Here is a 6775-nt window from a genome sequence, read left to right as displayed (position 1 = left end):
CAGGACCTCCAAACTCCCTCACAAGTTTGGAGTTGCCTTGGGTATTAAGAAAGCTTGTACTTAATCAATTGCTTGTTTGGATTAAGTACGGCAATATTTCTTATACCAATGTATGTTATGTTTATATATGCAAATACCATATTTACTCTTGAATTATAATGTTTGAATGATTATTATGAAAATGATATGTATGTGATAAATTTTAAATTCAAGGTTTAAAAACATGTGATATAAATGAGAAATATTTTCCTTGAGAAAAGTAATTAAAATTATTCAGACTCTTCTCGCTTGAGCAAGACAGCTCTCGCTTGAGTGAGAAGTGTCTAGAGAAAACGAGGGTTTTAGCTCGGGGCGAGATACCTCTCGCTTGAGCTAAAATAGGCACCAAGAGAACTGATTGTTTTCTCGCTTAAGGCACAAATGCCTCAAAACTGGATGTGCCCTCGCTTGAGCAAGACAGCTCTCGCTTGAGCTGGAGGGCTACATACATACTTGACTTCTTTTTAAGTCGTCTGAACGATAACTCTCATATATACGAGAGCCTAATGACATTTTTGTCATCAAGAATTTGTAAATGTAAATAACTATATGAAATTCTTGAAAGTAATAAAAGTAAGGAATTGCTTTGTTAAGGGCGAAGGCCAGAGGGCCCGTTTTGGGCATTTTTGGTGCCCGATCGGTCGTATTTCGCCCAGGCACGAACCAGACAGGTAAGATGACCAATTTTTGATGAATTTGTCACTTGAGAGACAGTCTCTCGCTTGGGCGAGAATCAGGAAGAGAATTGAGTCTGTTTTGATGAGTTCGTCGCTTGAGCGACAGTTTCTCGCTTGAGCGAGAGACATACAATATTTTTGAATGTTTCTGATTGTTCGATTGCTTAGGCAATAGCCCTAGCTTGGGTGTGAAGTGTATTTACACTTGGGAAAGACCATGACTCAGATTATTGAGCCTGATGCCCAAAATTGACAAACTTATACAAGTACCTTTGTTCTTGCGCCTATTTAGGGCAAGGTTTCCGACTGTGATGTTGTGATTAGGGCGATGCCCAAAAAGAAGGATTACATGATACCATGCACCGAGGTCGTATGACCATAAGAGGCTTGGCCATGTGACCGTCCAGGGTGATTCAGCGATGGTTCGTAGTGGTAGGGATGTTATTCCTCTATTTACGTGTTGACGTAAGATCGGGTCCCACATGAAGCGTTCCTTTGGGAAATGTCTTAGGTTGGGCCGATCATATAAAATAATGATTAAAAGATTTAATCGGCTAACATTGGTTAGTGTGCATACTCATTATGGATAATGAAGTAGTGGAGAGGAAATTTACGGGAGACGAACGAGCCCCGAGATGTTGAGAGGGACGATGATGGCGGTGGTTCGTCAGAAAAGTCTTGAGGGTGAGAGGAGTCCCTTGTATTCCTAGATGGGGTATTCTGTTGGATCGGACAGTTCTCATAGCTTAAACTAGACGATCTCTGACAACCCCTCTTTGCAATCAGGATCAATGAGAGGGATGCCCAGAAAGTGTTTGATACGACACCATCCTGAAATGGACAGTTCTTCGGACCAGATCGATCATATATCCTTGCAAGGAATAATTTTGGTGCGTTCAAATCGGCTTGTTATGGGACCTGTATTCTTGGTTATTTCCAAATAGTATATTGGGAGGAAATTGGTGAAAGGATGGATGAAACAAGCATAACATTCATACATTGAGATGGTGGACTTTGATCCTCATAATCTGAGATTATAACATCATTCATCATTGTGCATTTTTATATGTGATGTATATATTGTGTTTATTATGTGTGTCTGTCTGGATGTGATATTCCGTCTAATTCAACGTCGTCAATGAGTAATATTCATTAGATGTCTTACTCCCTCTTCTTTCCGTTTGTCTTCTATTCGCGTTTTGTTCAAATGGATGATTCTGCCACGATTCTGATTTACCGCTTTTCGATATCCCATGAGGGGGCATGGAGGATTGAGGGAAATGGTTATACCTGCACAGGCCCTTGTGCTTTTTGATTAGTGTTCCTGTGTACGGTATTTATTTTGCTAGTAGTTTTATTTATGCGACGATTAGGATTCCGCCTTGTACTCCGTACCAACATTTCATGATATTCTAATGAAGTATGATTCAAAGTTATATTGAGTTATATTTTTATTACCTTTAGGTAATGGTTTTTTTGATTTTCTGCATTGTATGTTACTGAAAGTGATGTTCCGAAAATGAAACGAATTTAAGGAAATAAATTTTATATGACATCATTATTAAAAAAATATCCATTTTTGAGCAAGATTTTTTTGGAGTAATTTTCGGGACGTTACATTTGAGATCACCATGAAGAAAAGCCGTGTTGATATCCAATTGGTGTAGATGCCAATTATGAAGTGCAACAAGACATAAAAGGACCCGAATTGTAGTCATTTTAACCATATGGCTGAAAGTTTGAATATAGCCTGTTGGGATATAATGTATGCCCAAGAACCAATTTGTCATGTTTATAATAATAAAGTTATGTGTATTATCATCTTAATATCATATTCATTATTTATCAAAATAATTATTATGAAAGATCATTGATTAAAAATAGAGATTTATTATTATAGTATGAATTATAATAATGAGAAATAAATCTTTTATAATTTTAATCCAAATCGTTCTTGATCATAGGATTATTGAGCTTAGGATACTATTAATCCGGATAGATCAATATATATGTAATGGTCTTTATTAGATAATGATTAATATATCTCATTTATTAAATAACACATATAAATGGTGCATATAGATATATGACTATTGAACTGACTCAAATGAGAATTCCTAATGGTTAATATATTACCTTTGAATTGTCAATAGGATATTCTTGTGAAGAAATATATATTTTCCTTAGACTTGAGATTATCATAGTAATTAACAAGTTATTTATTATATTTTGATATCGGACACCTAATGCCTTATGATATTAGTTGAATGATTATTGGGTATAATTAAATCCTTGTAGAATTAGTGACTAATCAAGAAAGAATCCACCAACTCGTGGTAATGAGTTTAAACTCTATAGAAATAAAGACCTTGGCCAAGGGAAATTGAATGAATGAAGAAATGAGTTTCTTAAGTCATTCACTACGAGTTAACTTATTAGAATTTGACAATTATACCATATTCTAGAGTTAACATAGAGTTGTAAAGATGGAAGGAAATATTATATTAATCTTCTAATGATTCTAAAGTAAAAGATATTACTTCATTTCTATTCGGCCGTTAAGGAGTGTTGCTAGATGTCAACCTTAATTAGTAAATTAATGAGTTAATTTACTACTAGTTTAGTAATGAACCTACGAGGTCACACACTGCCGGTTTAGTAATGAACCTACGGGGTCACACACTAACGAGTATTCTGATTTGTTGGACAAGAAAATATTATTGACTAAAGTAAATAGTTTAATTTTGTATATTTACTTTTAAGTGAAATATCATTGTATTTTTTACTAGCACCGAAAATACAAATAATATTATTTAATCATCTTTATTATAATTAAGTGTGACTTAATTGTAATATTTCAAATGTTTAAAACTGATAGTCAATTTTGAAAACCAAAAACCAAAAAATTATGCTGAATTGATGAGTGATTAATTGGCATTAAATGGATTCATGAAGTTTTGATTTTGTGCTAAATTAACGTGTGATTAATTGACACTAAATTCTTTGAGGGAGATTTTGATTTATATAAACCAAACCTCACGTGTGATTCAAAAAACACACACACGAAGAAAAAAGTTTGTATCCTAATTTTTGGGTTGTTTGAAATATAGTAGTTTTGAGTTGATTTTTTTCACGAATCAAGTGTTGATACAACAAAGATTGGTCTCGGTGTGGATACGCGTGTAGGACCTTCATACTTTTGAAGGATAATTTTCGAAAGCCATCGCAATCTCCTGGGGTAATTTTAAAAACCATTTTGTCTAAACTATTATAGTGTATGCATATTTTAACACAAATAGATCCATAATTTTCCACAGTGCATGTTATGAACAAGCATATTAACCTTCAATAGGTATCAGAGCGCTATTTTTTGTTTTAATTTATGCTACAATATAAATTAGTTTTGGAAATTGATATAAATTAGACTGTGAATAATTATTTTAATTCTTACACAATAATTTTGATTCATCAAAACAGTGACTACATGAAAGTAGTAATGTTTATAGGTGAAACAATGGGTTTTGTATTTCATTAAAGTGTGGTGTTCACACATGGACATTGAATGTTGCTTCTGTAATTTATTAAAGTATGACTTAATTGTTGCACTATGAATGTCTTGTCATTGTAATGTATTGTATGTGTTGGATTGTATAGAGTTTTATGAAAAACTAAACAATCTTATTTAAAAGTTTGTATCCACCAAATATATAATGAGTTATGTTATTTTAAATATTGCATCTACAAGAGTGTGGAGGTCAATATGTGTTGATGTTAGTATATAATGTAATTGAATGTAGTGTTACATTGTTATTATCATATTGATTGCTTGAATTTTATCTTGCAAAGTGTATAAATGAAATGCATTTATTGACATATGATAACAGCACCAAACTAACGTGTTGGTGATTATAATTTCAATTTTGTTTCATTTAATTCATATAAAATTGTGATTTGGCTGTGAGTTATGAATCTGAAAAGTTGGTTTATAATATATTATTTAAGAGTTATTAATTAATGATGATTATTAATGTGCTAAAATATATAAATTGAATTTATGTATAAGGTTACAAATTCTATAATATATATTTTTATATATATTAATCATAAGTTTCATGTGATTAGATGTGATGAACAAAATTATTTTTATGTTCTTAAAATTATTTTGTATAAGATACATTTTTTAGAACGTGTTAATTATTTAATTTCAAGAGACGATGTGACTACCGGATGACTTGTAATTAAAATGATTAATAGGGTATGTGATACCAATCAATTAAAAATTAATTTTATCACTAATCGCCTAGACTACCTAGGGAGTGTAAAGATTAAATCAGTTATACTTATAGAAATGACCTGACAAACGAGTAGTTATTTGTTATTTATTATTTTGAATAATATTGTATTTGATACATTTGCCTTAAACTGTGCATTAGAAATGACTTGACCACCAAGTATTTGTTCACAATTTTAAAGGCATTTATTTTATATTTCCACTAGAAGAAATATTTATTTCTTAAATTGCTATTGTAGTAAGTGGAAGTATCTTATTTGTTATATATCTCTTTACATTAATATGTTCTCACATATTTATTTAACTGTGTAGAGATATCTCGACATGTCTTCTTTGTCACTGCGTTCGATACTCGCTGATGGAAAGTTGGTCGGTGACAACTTTCACGATTGGTACCAAACTCTGAGAATTGTTCTCATGCATGAGAAGCTTATTGATGTGATCGATAAGCCTCATGTGCCTGAACCAAGCAATAATGATGATGCTGAAACAATCAGTGCTTATAAGAAGTACTTAGAGGATCTTATGAGTACAAAATGTCTCATCCTAGCATCAATGAGTTCTGAACTCCAGAGGCAACATGAGGACATGGACCCAACTGACATCATTGCACATATGTATGGTGCACAGAGTAGGACAGCTAGATATCAGTTGTCTAAGACTCTATTCAGGTCCATGTTGAATGTGAATGCTCAGGTAGGACCTCGTGTTATGAAGATGATTAGTCTTATGGAACAACTTGAGAAGTTGCGCTGCAAACTTGGGAAGGAATTATCCCAAGATTTGATTCTATAGTCACTTCCTGAATCGTTCTCACCATTCATTGTTAATTTTAACATGAATAAGATGGACTATGACTTGCATGAGATGCTAAATATGTTAGTTGACTATCAGAATCAGATTGACTCTGGAAAGAACCAAGGATCTGTCTTGGTAGTTGGAAAGTCGAACAAGAAAAAAGGGCAAATGGAACAGTATGTCCAAAAAGAAGCCTTTCGTCCCTAAAGGTGGTGTGACCAAACCTAAGGACAAGAAAGGTGGTGTTGACCAAAGCAATGTTGAATACTTCTTCTGTAAGGAGAAGGGACACTGGAAGAGAAATTGCCGCAAATATCTTGATTCTTTGAAAGAAAAGAAACAAGGTGAGACATTAATGAAAAATGTTTTCATAATTTCCTTAACTGTTACAGATTATTCAATATGGGTATTAGATACTGGTAGTAGTTTTAACATCTGCAATCCGTTGCAGGGACTACAAATAACTTAATGGTGTATCTGAAAGAAGTAATCGAACCTTATTAGATATGGTAAGATCCATGATGGGGTTCACTGATCTTCCGATAAGCTTATGAGGATATGCTTTGGAAGCGGCAAATTATTTGTTAAATAAAGTTCCCACAAAATCTGTCTCTACAACACCATATGAGATATGGAAAGGGCGCAAACCAAGCTTTAAGCACATTAAAGTTTGGGGATGTCCGACATATGTTAAGAGATTACAAACGGATAAACTTGAAGCAAGGTTTGACAAGTGTATATTCATTGGGTATCCTAAGGAAACAATGAGATATTATTTCTACCACCCTTCTGACCATAAAGTGTTTGTGGCTAGAGGGGAAACTTTTTTAGAAAGAGAATTTCTTGCAGAAGGAATTCATGGTAAAGAAATAATGCTTGATGAGGATCAACAAACCAATGAAACATCTACTGCTCAAGAACATAATATGGAACTTGAGCAACCTTACTTAGATGTTTTAAGTTCAACACA

The sequence above is a fragment of the Lupinus angustifolius genome, chromosome LG17 (genome assembly GCF_001865875.1).
Source record: "Lupinus angustifolius cultivar Tanjil chromosome LG17, LupAngTanjil_v1.0, whole genome shotgun sequence".
NCBI lineage: Eukaryota > Viridiplantae > Streptophyta > Magnoliopsida > Fabales > Fabaceae > Lupinus > Lupinus angustifolius.
The sequence above is the reverse complement of the archived record's forward strand: the minus strand, read 5'-3'. Positions refer to the sequence as shown.